This window comes from Bacillus rossius, chromosome 13 (assembly GCF_032445375.1).
Source record: "Bacillus rossius redtenbacheri isolate Brsri chromosome 13, Brsri_v3, whole genome shotgun sequence".
Taxonomy (NCBI): domain Eukaryota; kingdom Metazoa; phylum Arthropoda; class Insecta; order Phasmatodea; family Bacillidae; genus Bacillus; species Bacillus rossius.
Genome location: NC_086340.1, coordinates 16,173,301 through 16,191,600, shown reverse-complemented (window position 1 = coordinate 16,191,600; position 18,300 = coordinate 16,173,301). Strand labels below are relative to the sequence as shown.

The 18,300-nt window shown below is 37.0% G+C and overlaps 1 protein-coding gene across 4 annotated transcripts in view; it reads right to left on the bottom strand.

Moving 5' to 3' along the window:
• Positions 1-18,300, bottom strand: part of LOC134538271 (titin-like) — a 453,345-nt gene that overhangs the window by 20,835 nt on the left and 414,210 nt on the right. The window lies entirely within an intron of this gene.

The window sequence follows — 18,300 nt, the reverse complement described above, 5'->3', positions numbered from 1 at the left end:
GATCCTCGAGGCCGTGTAACATATCCTCAAGGCCATGTAACAGATCTCAGCTGACTGCCTTGCAACAAAAAAACAACAGAACGGAATGGAAAAAAAACAGACCCCAACAGAGTGCCTTTCAACAGAACCCATTGAAATACTTTTGAGAATTACAACAGAAGCCAACAGGAAGTGGACAGTTCCCGAATCAAATACAACAGAAAATCTTCTTGTTTCCTATGGTATACATATTTTGTTGTAAATTTCCGGTAAGGTAATGACAGTGTTATTACAGTTTAAGTCATTAAAAAAAATTGCATATCATACCAAACGCCTAAGACTTCACAGTAACTACTAATTTCTGGCATTCCATTACATTTACTATCGTTTAACAGATATTTTGAAAATAAAAAAATAAAATGATGGATAAAAAAAATGTTGAAACCAAGATGGTGTACTTCAGTTACAATATTTCCCTACTCAGGGATAATATATCTGTGCTAGTGAGGCGGGATAATAAGCGCGATGCTCGCTGATGCTTCTAGCGCGGTGTCGCTTCTGGACTGGCGCGCAGTCTTCTCGTGCAATTAGCGGTGACCGTTACATTATAATTGGTGGAGGAATGAAGGTAAAGGTGTAATGCAAGTTCCTCAAGTGCTTGCAAGAACCTGTACCCGCTTCTTCAGGTCTAAAAATTATTCTGAAACACGCTTTTAAGCCCTTATCACCCTCCTGAAAATACATTTTTAAAAACGAAATCCGGGAACAGAACCATTAATTCTTAAATGCTTTTCGAAAATAAACCCAATCGGATATTTTTAGCAGTTTTCGAATTGCGTGGTTTTTTCTAAAGCTCTGCACATTTTTTGTATTTGTTTTTTACGAGCGGAAGCTTATAATCCAAATTAACATTAAACATATCTAGTGTAGTTTTATAGAGATCCCTGCTATTGACAGACCTCATATTTGCCGCCCGAGAAATCCGTGTTCGGAAATCTTCGATATATATATATTTTTTTTTGCTGCTATAAAGTAAAAGGCAATTTAGGTTTACTGTATTACATTAAAAAAAAATTTGTTCGTAACCAAAATGGAAGCTCGCAGTAGGTACAGTTCCTCCTGACGTATCCAGCAGAGAGGATAACGGGCTACATCCTCCTACAGAATTCCGCGGAATAAAGGTATTTGTCTGGTGCTTGAAGTCATCCTTCAAAAACTTTGCAGCAAAAAAAAAAAAGAAAAAGAAAAGAAATTGTATTCCCTCCCGGAATAAAATCCTGGTTACGCCGAAAGTAGGCCTGATTCAAGTAGGTACTCTCAGCTGAAGGCATTCGATGGCTAGACGAACACTCATGGGTATTCGGTCAGACAGAGATTCGGATTTTAAATTGGCGAATGATGACCCTTCTTTTTGTTTGTTTGGCTAACATAAAGGTTAGTTTTAGGTCAGCGCGATTTAAAAGTTGTTTGAAATCGTGCGAATGTGTGACGTCATCGGCCCAAAGCCAACTGCAACAGCTTCATTAGCAGCGAGAAGCTCTCTAGGGAAAGTTGATCAAGTTTGAGCTGTCCGTTAGTTCTGCGTGCTGTTTCGTTTGGACTTGGGTCGCTGCCTTCGTTAGAAAATACAGAAAATTTACGGACTTTTTAACGAAGAAATTACCTCAAATAAACGACGAGTTATTTCTAATTGTAACTGGATCTTTGTAAAACAAAACTACGGCGTATTTCGACTTCTTAGCCCCATGAAACGCTGTATACACAGTAAACAGTCAAGTATAAGGAAAAGTGGAGTTCTTGCCGTTGACTTAACAAGATTTTTAATATTTCTGTTGGCATACTAAGAATTGCTCTCGTGGATTCATCTTCAGTGCAATTTTGGTAAACTTACGAAGATAACCGTAAATAAACGAAGATCCTTGGATAAATTTGTTCTTCGTAATTTTAAGCAGAATTATTTTTAACATTTCAGGTGGCTGTGAGTAGTATATGATAGGGCTCCGGCGGCAGGCTTTAAGGCTGTGGAGCCGAGAGCCGGCTCCGCCATCTTGGATTGTGACGTCACGGCGGCCATCTTGGAGGAGTGTAACGGGACACAGCGTAACGGGACAATGTCTGTATCTGGATCGGGTCTGAAAGGATCGTCTTCATCACCACGGTATCCTTGCAGCTACTGTGATACGTCTTTGGCATTTTCCCATGATGCACGAAGACATGAGCGGAGCAAATGCACGAAGAATCCTTCTCGCATGAAGTTTCGATGTGATGAGTGCCTTAAATGGTTTACTCGAATTGACAGTTTGCGACATCATGCGAAAAAATGTAAAGGTGGAGTCTGTGCTCCTACTGCTGAACTACCTGCCGACATTTCGGCTCCTCGCTTTAGATTGGAGACACGAAAGCGTACAACCAAAAAAACAGATGCCCAGCAACCGATTGTTATGACGTCTGAACATGGAACTAAACCTAAGACTGTGTTCGGAGCATTACAAGTGAACGATAATGGCTTCTACTTGGCGCAGTCTGCATTTCGTGGAACTTTGAAAGACTACTATTATCTAAATACGTTCGGTGAGTCGAAGGACATTTGTAATTTTCTTGACGATATCAGACAGAAGATAATCAATCAGCTTACTGATGATGTAGCAACAAACGGACCTTTGAAATATAACTTGTGGTTGGACTGTATATATGGAAAGCCATATCCGTTCGATGACAAAGTGAAGAAGTGTGCATTCAAGACATCGGCTGCAGTAATTTACAGTTCTAACGATGTGAAGCAAACTGTTAAAAACGGTATCCAGAAACTCTGTCAAGAAGAGGTGGACTATGTCTGTAAAGGTTCTGGCTGGACTCTGTCTAGTATAAACCGATTGGAGCTAAGAATTAGTCATTTCACACCGCTGCGGAACTAAATGATTATAAGATTGCTGGCTTTCGTAAGTGATCCTGTAGTAGAATAGAAATTATGTAATAAATATTATGTTTGTAAAAGAACTTGCGGTGTTTAATTCCTCGAACCTTACACTTTAGTGGTGCTTTTTTAAAATATTAAAGTTGTTTTGTATCGGCCTGGGATCGTACCAAGGACCTTAGTCGATCTAATTAATCAGTTTATTGATCGGAAATTTATTTAATGATTTCTGAACTTTTTCCCGGATCTCTAGCATTAAAATTACGCATTTCCAATATGGTGGTCTTGATGTCTGATAGGATGGTGGTCGTAGAGGATTTAGAGTCTCTTTACGAATGTTGAACATGGTTTATTGAAATTATTATTTTTTACATAAAATTAAACATTATTGCATCGATCAAGTATCGAACCAAGGACAGGAGCGGATCGAATCAATATGTAAATTAATGAGTGATTTATTTAACGAATTTAGAAATTTTTTCCGAATTTCTAGCTAAATAATTACGGATTTTCAATATGGCGTCCAAATTTCAAGATGGCGGGCACCTTAGTAATAAATGATTACTGCACTCTAGCGGATAAGAACTAAACTAACATGGCGTCAGCACACTCTCGCCGACGAAAACAAGATGGTGGTCTCCAGCAACGAAGACAAGATGGCGGACATGACGTCATACTAGGTGACGATATATCTGCTTTAAGAAAAGTGGTGGGAGTCAGTCTGCCTGCAGCCACCATTAAGGAAGGAGCCTGTCGCCATTTTTAATTTTTTTTGCCCTCACCGGGTTCGAACCGAGGACTCCGAACTCCGTGTCGTTAATGTTTGTTTTTTATAAATGTTTTATTAAAATTTTATTATTTAATTTTTTTTATAATTTTTAAAAAATATTTTATTAAAATCGGATAATAAATAAAAAAGTTAAAGATGGCGGCCGTAACCAAAATTGCAACGGTGACGTCATCATCCAATATGGCTGTCATGGCATCCTAGTTTTCAAGGTCATGACCTCGGCGGCTTAGAGCGGCTAGCTCTTAGGAGTTTTAAGCCGCTTTTAGGAATTTGGGTTTTTTCTAGGGCAAAACGACTTTTGAGGATTTTCGAAATCCTGATTTTTGAATTGTGGAATTTTTTGAGATTTTTTGGCGGAATTTTTTTTCCACAGATATGTAAATTTTGGCGAATTTTAAGGAATTTTGGGCATTTTTTGCCCAATTTTGGCGAATTTTGAGGGTCAAACTTGTCCCGTAACGCTGTGTCCCGTTACACTCCTCCAAGATGGCCGCCGTGACGTCACAATCCAAGATGGCGGAGCCGGCTCTCGGCTCCACAGCCTTAAAGCCTGCCGCCGGAGCCCCTATCATATACTACTGCTGTGCCCTCCGAATTATAAATTATTCCTACCACAGTATATACTGTGATTTCAAAATAGTTTAAAATGTGCCAAAAAATGCTTGAAAATTTGATTTATTTTTAACTCCTTAGCCATAGATTTGCAGTGAAACTAACTGACATAACGGTAACAGAATTTTCAGTCGATTTTGATATATTCAGACTCAGATTGTACAAAAGTGATATCGCGTGTTTTAATACCCGTGTAGATATGCAGGTGCTAAATACCCTAGACGTAACATAACGCAGTAACTATGCGTCAGCAAAAAAAAAAATCTCCTGTTTGACTTGAGTTCATGCGGCAACGCGCTTTAAAAGCGTTCGATAAACAAACACTCGCGTTTCAACGGTCATAAAAAATGTAAAGTGTTTGCGATCGGCATTAACGTCCGGTGCAAACTGTCCAGGCTGTATGATGACATTGAACACGTTTATGCTGTGTCTTGATACAACCTTAATGACTTTGGACTGTTATTTGATTTAAAAATGTAACCAAAAAAATTGGTTGTCTGTAAAGTAGGTTACGGACGATAGTTTAACGTGACGTCATACCAAACTATTGATAAAATTATTGCACACTTTTAGGAATAAAATTGAATCATTTTTATTTTAATAATAAAATAAATACTTGAAATTAGCCTATACTAGTAAACAGATTTTTAAAATGCAAGAATAATTAACCTTTATTGCCGAAATTGTTGTTGTAATAAGCAATGAAAACCACATTAACTTTTCACTTCACTTTATAAACAGTCGACGAAACAGTTCACGTTTAGATGACTTATAATTAATTTTAAAAACTTGCGTTTAGCTATAAAGTTTAAATATAATTATGAACAAGTTTTCATATAAATAAACTGTAATCAAATATCTATCATCAATTATATGAATCACCATAATTTTTTAGTCACAATGAAAAGTAGTATTTAAATTGTCAGCTACAAACAAACCATTACATGTTTAACGGAACAATATGCGTAACGGGACACATTTATTGCGTGCAGGCGGCGTTCATCGATTTATTAGACGTTGTCACGTCAAAAACTAGACACGAAGAATGCGAAACTGGCTCTCGATCCGTCATTTGTCGGTCTTTCGCCGCCACATCAACGAAAGAACCAGCGTGGACGAGTAGCGTGTTATTCATCTTCGTTTTTTTCCGGGCCAATTGAACACAAGGAAAAAAAAAAAAAAATCCGTCGGAGTCAATCTCGTAAAGTTCACTCACTGCCTGAATCTTCAAACCAGCCAGAAAAATCTAACCACCGTTCAACTCCCTACTCCCTACTTGTAAATAAACGTACATACTGTACGTTTGACATCCACCAACGAGATGCCTTTCTCTTCTTCCAAGCGATAGTGTATTTAAAAAAAATGAAGACGACCGCTGCCAAGTTATTCTGTACTCATGGCTACCGATAAACTGCCCTTCTGGTGTGTCTATGGGACAGTGGCAGATCCAGAGGTTCACCTCCGGGAAGGGGGGGGGGGGGGGGGCACTCTAGGATTTCCGAATAGCCAGAGAAAAAAATCTCTTAAAGTTACTAAATTTGTATTTAATCTACTCACACTACACACATAACATCCAACCACCAGATTTTATGATTCTACAAGAAATTCATTAATTATATTAAAATATTTTATTGGTTTCAGAAACAATATTTTTTTTCCCGGCAATACTAATGTAGCAGAACAACTGGTTTTCCGGGGGGGGGGGGGGGGGGGTCGGGGGAATTTGCCCCTGGTGCCAACCCCCCCCCCCCCCCTTGGACCCGCCACTGCTATGGGACGTAACGTTATTTTTTATACGGATACGCTGTGACGGATGAATGAATGACACGGCGGGAATGCCACAGCGTTATGGATACGGGTCTAAGAGGTTGGCACCTCTGACGCAGGCTTTGCGGATACGGTCAGGATGCTTCGGGCCGGAGCGACACACGCATCTTTCACGTGTGTCGGAAGGTGAAGGGATGAAGACAGGGGAGGGGAAGTAGGAGGTCACAACGCGACGTCAACAGGACGAGCTCGCGAGTTGCGACAAACGGGCCGCTGAGTCACCCTCGCTCGAGGATGTACGTGCGACGGGCGACCAGCAGAAGAAAACACACACCCCCTCCCTCCCGATGGGTCCTACACGTTTCGCAACCCGGCAATCCCACAGCTCCGCAATGACGTCATTCCGGCCACGTCATGCCGAGTCAAATACTGTGGCGGAAAACATCCACGTGTACCTAGACCAAACAAATATACTGGAGCTGAAGTTAGCTCTATCCGGCCGGGCCCGGGACAACAACAGCCTAAGTCATTCCACGCAACTACCTACGGCAATTTCCGGCCGAGTTTTTTTTGAAGTGAAACTTCTAATGCGACTTCCAACATGGTTCCGTTAAACGTTTAACGCTACCATGGAGAAAGCACTGTTGCGTTAAACGTTCACCGCTCCTGGGGAGGGGGAATAGAAAGAGACAGAGCGAGAGTGAATGCGTGGCACTCGAACGCATGCGCGAGCGTTAGCAACGAGTAGCGTCAAATATTCCAACGCAAGAGGGAGAGAGAGAAAGAAAGATACACAAAGGTAGAAAGTAGGAGAGAGAAAGAGAGCGAGTCGGTAGATCTCAAGCACATGCGCGTGGTATTCTTGCTATGCAGCGAAGTAAACAGTGAAGTTTCACTTCTTCCGCGCGGAGGAACTCCACGCACTATTTTTTTTTTTTTAAATTTTTACAACAAAATGTGCGCAGATAACGATAGAGCAGGTACATAGCAACCTTCATACATATGTTTTCTATCAATAAATTTTTTAAATAATAGTGCGAACCATTGCACAGGTTGCACCAGAGACTCTAATAGCCTCAAATGTGTGATTTTAATATCAACCTTCAAATTATATTCCTAGACCAAAAGAATTTACGTAATAAAAAGTTTTGTCTGTTTGTACGAAATTATTTAACTAATTAACTGCTAATGCTACTGACTTAAAATAGTATACAAGCTGTACCTATATAGTAACAAAATTTTTTATTTTATTGTAACTGTCCCAAATATAATGATAATCAAACACGAAACCTAGTATTCCACATAATTACCAAACACATCTGGTGAACAATTACATTTAAATATAGTATTTATTAATTTCGTAAAATTTTTATCTAGTCACGCTATTTAAGTTGATCGGATAAAATGTAGACTAGATAAATTGCACTTTCTTTTTAAACTGAGCAAACGATAAAAGAAAGAAAACAACAAACGTGAAATGAAGTTCAACGTCAATATTGTGCACGCAACTTGGATTAAAATTCAGAGTCTGTAAAAATTTTCAAAGTAAAATAAAGCATGTTACGCTAAGCTTTGTTGTGTAATCGTAATCGGATGTGATGATTTTGAAAAACAATATAGGCTTACATGATAAGCGTATTAGTAATCATATTTACGCATGCAATAAAACACACGTAAAGAAAACATAATTAAGTTAACACTGATACTAGACTGTACGAAATAACTAACACATTTATGGTAATGATTTAATTATATACTAAATAATTTAAAATGTACACAGAAACAAAAAACCAACATAAAAAAATAGATTTCTAGATTTTAATACTCCTAGCATCAACTGTTTCCGAATAGAACGACGTGTCTTCTAACAATGCAGCCGTAACCAAAGAATCCTTTAATTCAAACACGGAGAAATTATATACCTACGAATTCTTTCGAAATTTGCGATAACTGGTGCATCAACAAATAAATACTTTTTTTGTAGTAAATTGTTGACGTTTACGAAACGCGATTTTCAATTTTCAATTTTTAAACGCCCAAGAAAAATCATTTGATAGTAGCAGATAAACGTTCAAGGTATAGCAGTCGCTCGCTAAGCAGCAGATTATCTTACATTTCTGCTAAATATTGCGCCTCATTCTGAAGTTCAACAAAAAATTACTGACCTCCTTTAAGATGCACTTTTTAAGAATATTTCAGTCTAAAAAGTCCTTTAAGGAGGTGTGCATTCGGAAACAGATGTATATTTTTAAGATTCGGTGTTTTATGACCCCTTGTCAAAAAAAACTTTACTCTCATTTTAATATATTATTTTACCAAAGTTATCAATATTTGTACGACAGGGTGCCAAAAAAAAACCAAAACTTTGCAAAAACACCAGAGGTAAATAACGCACACGAAATATTCATAGCATTCATAGTTTTCTCCTAAAATATGAAAAAAAAAAAAAAAAAATATGCGAATGTGAAATTTTGGTGAAGACTATGTACTTATTCTGCCTCATGGAAGGTGAGCTGTTGTTTGAACACAAACCAAAAAGCAGTGATGAATGTTGATAATGAGATTGTAACTGCCAAAACCACTTGTTGTTGACGTAAGAATTTTTCAATACAAACATTCTTATTTTACTTCATATTTTAAAAAAAATCACCTCCTCCCCCCCCAAAAAAAAACGGAATTATTCCTGTATCCGCCACATATTTTTGAATGCTATCCAAGTACTTCGCGTGCAACTCGAATCCAGATCTGATGCCCCGGGGCTTTTTTGCTATGACAAGATGTATCGATACATCGATACGGTTGGCGCTTGTCGGGCTTCACGTGCGATAGTGATCGTCGTCGTTCTGCTAACCTGAGGCGTCGTTCACTTCGTCGTGGTGAGACAGCATCGGCGCACTCCCGCAATCACCGCGCGACTGTCGCGAACGGGAGCCTGCGACTGGCTGGTCGCTGGGCGGCGGCCCCGGACCGCGCATGAGGAAACTTTAGATTCACCCACTCACAGTCAGACATCCGTATAACACGTTGGCTGTCGGTGTACGTACAGGGCCGGATTCAGAGGTCTGGAGGCCTCGGGGCAACAGAGGAGCGGAGGCCCCCTGGCCCCAAATTATTTTCCAAATAAAATGAACAATTTTCCAAAAAATAATTTATTGTGAAATCAAGTAGATTCTCTTAGTATTTAAAAAAAAAATACATAAATATAATTGGAGACAAGAATTATATGAAATTAAATTTTAGTGTTAATGAACGGAACCTTCCGAGCTTTTTTTCGCCGAAAAATCGTTGATGATTTCGCTGAAATCCAATTCCCGGAGTAAATCGCTTTAAATGCTCAAGAGAGAAAGCTTCGATAAACGGGTTTGTCCCATCGTGGTTCGGAGCCTATTTTTTTATAATTTTCATTTTTGAAAATGAGCGCTCTCCAGTGCAATTTGAAACCATCAAAACCAAATACATTCTCAATGCAATTTCAAGGTTTGTAAATGAGCTCTGAAATTTTTATCTGCGAGAATATGGTAGTAAAATAGTTCCGAAGTTTGGTCTTTTCCATAGTCCTTTTTGTATGAGTCCGTTTGTGGAGGCCCCGGGGCTTTCGCCCCGGTTGCCCTCCCCTGGGTGTACAGAGTGATTTCGTGAGTGGAACGGAAATATGTGACTACGGTGCTGCTCATCTGCGGTGGACGGCGCGAACCAAAGTTCACAAAGCCAAAGGGAAACTTAATATCAACTTTTTTTTTATGAATTTTTAACGAGATGGGCTGCATTTTAATAGAAATTCCTTGTAGAAAATCAGGTTCAGAGCCGGGGTTCTGTAATTTATTAAGTCTTTTTCGGAGCCGTTTCATTATATAGTTCAAAATGTTCGGTCTGCAAATCGACGTACCTGCTCCGGCGGCGAATTCTAGTGGCTAGTGCGGAAACTAAACGTGATGTAGTTGAAAACCAAATTAATTTTGAAATGAATATCGTGTCCGAGTTTCGTATTATAAGTGTATTTGCAACGTGAGAACACGTTAATTTGCTCATTACCGAGGTTACATGTTACACATATCTGGCGAGCACTAATAAACTAGCTCTATTTATTTTTTTCTAATTCCGACCTCGTACGTAGTCGCTCGGGCGAGCGGCTAGCTTCGGATGTGTTCGGGACGGATCGGGGGTCAGTGAATCTCAGGCTTCCCCTGTTTGCGCAGTTGACGCGCCCGTCGAAGGAGGTTGCGATTACCGTTTTTCAACCTCCTTGTCCCGGATGTCACAGCAAGGCAGCCCGGCTTGAAATTTTTATGCTGCTAGAAAACATTATTGAAATAAATATAATAAGCGAATTGTGTCTGGTTGCTGGTGAAAGCCGTGGACGATGAATAAAAATAAAAAAGAGAACGAATGCGTAGTCTCCAAAACAAAAATGTAGCCCACACAAGCATAGCAAAAAAAAAAAAAGTATCAGATTGCTCACTTCTTTTTTCTCTTTCACTTCGGCGACGTATCAGCTCAAAAAATAAGCAAACAATATTCTTCGTTTCTGTCTGTGCTGTGTTTATTTTGGCCGACTGTACATCCACGCGGAAACGAGTAGGGGGAGCGGGGGAGTACTGTGACAATGTAAAGATGGCGGCCCCAGAACTCGTCTGCTGTGTGCCTAGGTACTAGCCAGTGCCACCTCATTTTTATTATTAGTAAAAAAATAACTTCAGCGCTACACAGCAACGCCTCCTAGCTCCTAAAGAATGAACCACAGCAGACGTCGCGCTCCAAAGATAACTACACGTGGCGACACGCCCACCCCAAGCAACCACTTGTTCCTATGGCACACAGCAGACGAGTTCTGGGGTCGCCATCTTTGCATAGTCAATGTTTACATTGTCACAGTACTCCCCCTCTCCCCCTACTAACGCATTGTTGCCCCTATTTTATTTTAGCTCACCCGATCGTGACGAACATAAATTGACGGATGATGATGGCTTCGGGAAGACTGAATCTAATGGAAGTATCAATACCGTGAAAAGTGAGAATACATTCAAGCCTATATTCAGTAGATCATACTTTGTAAAAATAATGGACTCCTAAAAAGGAAGCATGAAGACGATGAAGACACTTCGACATCAACAATATCGAGTTCTTATGGAAATCTGGGTGAAGACGATGCCTTCTACGGTGATTGCTACAGTGACTCTGAAACTGGTGACGTGATCGAAGACTGTGCTGAGTCTTAATATCGAAGACATGTTAGCTTGAGTCTTAATTATATGAAGTGATCTGTATGCATACTTATCTTTTTTTTTTGTAAATATAAAATTTGCGAGGCAGTGCATTACGAAATATAACTCACAAAACGTTATTAAGGCATACCATGGACTGGGTTTCAAAATGTTTTAATTAGAATACCAGGGTATCTTCACAGATTCTTATAAGCAATAATGCCGAATACTGATAAAATTACGTGTTTCAGACATCGGGGCGTGTAACCTCGGGGGAGGAGGGGTAGGGGCCGGACCCCCTGGAATTAAGAAGCCGCTCACTGTATAATCGTAAAAGGCTAAACTATGTTTTATGGAGAATTTTCTGTACATTTCAAACTTCTCCGTTTATGCATATAGGCCAAAATAAGGGCAGCGTATACAACATACAAACATCCTATCCAGAGATGGCTTGAGTCGGTTGAGATCCACGCGCAAAAATTCTGTCCCCCCCCCCCCCCCTTCTTTTTTAACAAATTTCCGCGAATCCTACAGTCCCTGGTATCAGAAGTTATAGCCTACTTTTCCCTTCCCGGAAATTTGCTACACGTTTACCACACACAACTAAGCAAACATTATGTATCCTATAAGAAGTACAAAGTGTTGTAAGGCAGGCTGAAAACATTAAACGACTCGTGGTCTCTGAAACGGGAGATAAGAAAAGTTTATTTGGCACACTGCGGAAACGCAGCTCTCTGTGACGCAAAACTCATCACGTACAGAAACAAGACAAGGGAAAACTGTTGTGGTTTCAGCCCGCTTTCCACTTTCCTTTCGCAACGCGCTACGTGATCATTACAAAAACTTTTCCAGCGCGGTGTACTTCAGTCGGTGCTGAATCAAATATTCCTCCGTCATTCGCGAAAATCGATTTGGGGGGGGGGGGGGGGGGGGGGCAGGACAGCTACAGGAAAGAGCGCTCTTAAGAGTTTCAACGTTACGCGTCCTTTTCAGCCAATGGAGTGGTCCCTTGAAGCCCGCCAAATTCAAATTTGCGCGCTACTGATAGCGCCTGTACCTTTGCAAGGTTTCATTTTTAAGACGTTGTCTCTCAACAGAAATTGATTGTTTCGGCATTCCCTGCCCCTCCATAACGTCAAGAGGTGGTAAAAATATGAAGTTTAGTGACAAAAAAGTTAATATCCTCTGTTAGCAGACACAGCACTAAATTTGTTAGACTAACAGGCTAAACAATTACATTGATAAGATACCTAAAAAATTATCACGTATTTCATTAATTTTTAAAGCGTTACACTCAGCCTATAATTTTTTTTCAATTTTCATACTCACAACTGCTCAGACAAGCTTAAATTAAAAAATAAAATTCTTATGTAATTATATTAGTTGAACTATCAATAACCTAAGCACTTATAAATTATTATCAAACTCAATTTTTTTTCACATGCGTAATTAATAAACTTCTGTGCCAAAAAAAAAACAGCTTTTAAAATGTGGTCAAACAAAATTTTAGTTATTAGTGGCAGTAGAAAAACAATTAAACAAACCTTGAGTTATAATAAGATTTGTGACGCAAAAACCTAGCTGACATTTGGAGGTTATAATATCATGAATTTACACATTTTTTGACGGACGGACTGATGAATTTTTTCTTGACCTCTTACTGGCTGCAGGTCAAGTGCTTTTTTAATTCCGACTTTCGGAGTATGTACCGTTTTCATGACGGTCGATGTAGGAAAATCGATTTTCCGTGAAAACATGAGTATTATAGTTACGACCAAATAAGCGAAGTAACATTGTTGTGTTGAACCATCTGACACGGCAGAGTACTGTTCAGGTTAAAATACAAATCTGACTTTCAAATTATGATCTAATACTGTCAATGATGGCTGGTAGAGGAATGAGTAAAGCACTTGCCTTGAAATTCGAGGTACCAAGGTTCGAAACTATACACAACCAAACTTTTTATACATCTTCAAACACCCAAACCATCAAGTCCAATTATCACAAATTTAATTGATTCAACCAGGGGACGTAAATATTTTGATTTATTTTGCGTTTAAAAGAGATAGATAAGGAGGGGATGGGAGGGGATGGGGAGAAACAGGTCGAAGGACTACCCATACACAATTTCTGCATCATTCACTTCTCCTGTAACGAACTTGGAACTTTCTCTGACAACTTGGGTGAACTCTAGCAATACAATTTGAACACGTATTACCATAGGCGCCGCGCGTGCGCACTTAAAAAATAAAATAATAAAAATATCTGAGTTTGCTATTTGGATCAATTTTTTTATTTTGTTTCCCGTCTTTTTTAAATTATAATTGTTGTTCATTCTACTGCTATGCCTAAACCCTACACAAAAAATTAAATCACATTACAATCAGTAAGTGAGACAAAAGTTCATAACGGTGATCAAACACACTGGAAGTTACTTCCATGTATTGAACCAAACAACCACGTAGTATATTAATTAAATACTTTTCAAATTATTTATTTGACATGTAGTTTATTTTTACATTTCCTAAGGTGAACGTTGCTGTGTAAGCATCATCGAATCACAGGGTTGTGCATTCGAATCCCCGCTAGGTCACTAAATAAATGTGTAAGACTTTCGTTATTAACCAGTTTTGCCATAAGTTATATGTTTATTTGGAATATAACAAACTCTATAAAGTGTTAATGAATTAGGATGTTTAAGTGTGCAATCTTCACGATTTTTAATAATTTCAGTCGTAATTACGAAAAGTTAAATTTTTATTACTTGATAAGGATTTTTTTTTACGATTATTCATATCGAGATTCTTCTAAGCTATTAAAAATAAATTCTAACATGAGCCTTCAAACGGCTGCGGTACGTTTTGCTAGCATAAGTGACTTCAACTGTAGTCTAGACACACACTCACCCAGTCATAAATATCTGTGAATGTTGTAAAATTTCCGTACATAATTGTATGAATATTTTACATAGTGACGCTGTGCCCATGTACGTACAAACAGTGCACACGATGACAGAACTTTACGAGAAAATTTCACGCAAATCGTAACTGCACGTTAAAGCGCCGAATCAACAAAAAAAAGTATTTCCGAGACCCATTTTTTTTCCTCAAATAACGATATCGTATTTCTTTGCCTCCTGCCTCAAAACGTATTTAAAAATGAAATAATGTTTATATTTATTATTTATAAAAAATAAAAATAATATTTATTTTTAATAACATTTAAATTATTATTTTATGTAAATGGATAATTAAAATATATTTCCAAAACACTGGTTTTTACCAAATTTAGATATTTAAAATTTCGTTGTTTAATAATAAAGGATTACAATTAAGAAATGTAATAATTTCAAAATACTGAAAACCAAATATAAATTTTATGTTTATTATAAAAAACTAAAAGTCACTAATGATAATTGATAACTAATCAAACACTACGTTCTGTGAAAATATTTTATGAACTATCAAAATAATTGGAATGCCTGAAAGACTTGGAACATTGTTATTCAGAGCTTAGGTGAAGAATATGACGCAAAAAAGTCAGGTTACCACAAAAACACATGAATAATTGCGTGCGTGTCGGTGTTTTTTGTATTATATTATTATAATATGAATTTTCATAACACAAAATAAAAAGGGAGAGAAACTTTCAGTATTCGCCAGTGATATGAAAACATCTAATCTCGGTAACAAGCAAAATCCTGTGATCTCATCTTGAAAATAAACTTATAATACGAAAAACAGACAAGAAGTTAACGTAGAATTCTTTAAAATAATGCCGAGCGTTATAAATACAATAGTCACTTTTCAAATACCAAAATTTCTGGATGCGAATCACATACGTACTTAATTCGCTCTCCACTAGAATTCGCTGCTTGAATCGTAAACGTTGCCTGCTGCAATCAAACGCAGCACGAAAAATTCAGAAATTTTAAAATATTAATAACGGCACTAATTTTCAACAAAGTATTTTATTAAAATACAGTCCACCCTGTTAAAATTCACTATACTGTAAAGATTCCGCACAAGTTAGAAGTTATAATTGTATGCCATTAACAACAAACGTTTTAAAACACATATTACAACACTAAGTATTTGTGTATATGTATTTGCTTTTGCTTAAACGACTGAAATCATTTCGTAAAAATCTGCTACAAACAAACCTTAGAATTCTGAGTTGGTTCAACGTTTTTTTATAATTTTATATTACTAACTAATAAAATAAAGTACAAAAAAATCCCAGCGATATTTAAAACACATGTTCTACCGCTGGACTACTAAGCCTATTGGGAATTTAGAATTTAATCATAGTAATGCCTGTTTCCTTACGTATTTTAAAACTTCTTATTATTTTTTATATGATTATTTTATTTTAATAAATATATTCCAGGGTCGATTCGCTATCATAGAGCTTCATTTGGGACACCAATACGTTTGGTATATATCCATGGGTCCGCCATCTCTGTGACACATTTACGTTAATAGAATTCTGTTCCAATTTCACGAAATTATTCCTCATATCGTATAACAAGAGCACACACAGTAATATATAATAAAAAAAATTTTTTTTTTTTTTGCAAAACTCCACGACCCCGGAGAAATTTCCCAGGATGGCTTCCGCCCAGGGAACACGAAGAAAGTGCTCCCAGTGCGGAAGCCATCTTGGGAGATTTTTTTAATCCACCCAACCGTCTCTTTGGTAGCCTGACTTGTGACTTGATACAAGGATTGAACTCCTATCAGACAAATGTCGCCATTTGCCTGAGAAAAATCCGCCTTGGAGGAGCCGGGGCGCGAACCCGGGTCCTGCAAGTCACAAGACAGGCACTTTACCCCAGAGCCAGAGGGTAAAGCGACGACAGGCACTCGTTTTAACACTGAGACTGTGCTGTTGGAGCGCACGCAGATACAATATTGCAGGGCGTTTGTCTATCGCAGCAAACAACGTATGACACGTGCATGATTAGATAATTTCCTAGAGTATATTTATGTTCTTCTTAAAAACCTTTTTTTTTTTTTTAATTATTACATTTATATTTTACTGTTTTTAACAGTTCTGACTATACTTAAAAAATACTTTTATACTTTTAAAAATGTTGGTTAAGTTATTTTCACTTTATTAAGTATACTGAACATGGTTCTATATGTTGTTTATGTTAGGTTAGCGGAATTTAAAATACTTAAAGCAGTTTTTCGGAAAAGGTATTACTCAAAAACATCATTTTCGGTATCATATCATTCTTTTTTTGATAAGGGATCACTCTAGGAATATATTTATTGATATGTAGAGAACATAGAAAAGAAATATTTTATAAACTAGTATAAAAATTCTGGAACATTTTAAGAACTAAATGTTCATAACATATTTATGTTCTCCAATATTACATATTGTGTCATTTGCTATGCAGCGGCAATATTACTAATATTTTTACCTCAAAGAATCACGCATTTAATAGCTTAGAACTAATTACATATTATGCCAACTAATAATATGTTTTACCTTCAAACGCAATGGTCGTATAAACTTGCTTCACACTGATGTTTAAGAATAGTTCAAAATAAATTCGAACGGATATGATACTAAGAAAGTTTTTATTTTTAACCCCTGTCGGTAATAATTCGTTTCATCAAAACTTGTTTCAACCAAGGTTTTGAACAAAGTTTATGATATATACCATAAATTATGAGGATTTGATACTACACTTTACGTTAGAAATTGCTTGTTTTATCGTTCCCTGCCACTCCATAACGGCACGAGGAGGTAAAAATAGAGGTTTAATGACAAAAAGGTTCATATCCTCTATTAGGAGGTACAGTACCTATTAAATTTGTTTAAATATTTTTTTTAAGTAGGGTGTGTCCCCATGCTCAGTGATTTTTTTAATGATCAAATTATGAAATAAAAGAAGTTATAATCAGTCGTGAAATAATTATTGAATGTGAAAGAAATAATAAAATAAGATTATGTATGTTGTACATTGTAGTATCTGTTGAAGTGATTGTTGTCTTAGCTTATATTGGTTTAACTTGGTTGTGAAAAAAATGTGGTTTTATTATTATTATACATCTTGGGCTCCCGTTGTGAGATAAAATATACGTTTTTAAATTTAATCATAATCAAAATAAGTCCAGTGGTTTTTGCGTGATTCTCGAATAAACAAACAAATATGCAACAGTAATATTAAAATTAAATAAAAAATAATACAATAATAAAAAATATCAATATAAGAATACCAGAGTTATATGAATAAACTGCATGTTTTTTTTTTCTCAAAATTAATAATATGAATACATTTTATTTCGTATTATAATAATATATATCATATTACCAAGATATGTTTAAACCTTTTGTTTATAAATTAAACCTTTAGCGCAATTGACGAATTAATTTGAGGGAAAAAATGGATATGTTATCTGTTTGTGAGTTTTTGCTAGCAGCACAGTCCGTTGTTTGCACCAGGCCAGAATATTCTCGATAAGAATGGCGGCTCATGGCCATATCATGATTTTCGAAAATATTTTCTAAATACTACGAAAATGCTAGATTAATTGCAAACATTTTGGCTTCATGGTCGATACTTTTAGAATACTATAAAAAACAGATAGGATATTTGTATATAAGGTTTATTTTTAATATTTGAGAATAATGTACCTCAATTATAAGAAACTTCTCTTATAAATCCACCTTCGCCTGTTTCACAGAATAATGTTTTTTGGTAAATATGTAGAGTCGCGGTATATGAGAAAAAAATGCTAAAAATCTGAAAATACTTTTATTCTATGCTATTTTACTTACTCTTTTCAATAAACCCGGCGGAGATAAGAAATTCCAAATACTTTAGGAGATATCGAATTTTTATTTTCCATCACAATACCGACCATTGTTGCTTGTTTACGTTTATGATTTTTTTATTTTCGCGACGTAGGTAGAACGACTACATCATTTTCTACTATTGGCAAAGGAATTGTACCCGCCTCTAACGTAGGTGAGTTTTTAACGTTTTATTTGTTGCGCAAGTAATAAGTAAAAAAAAAATT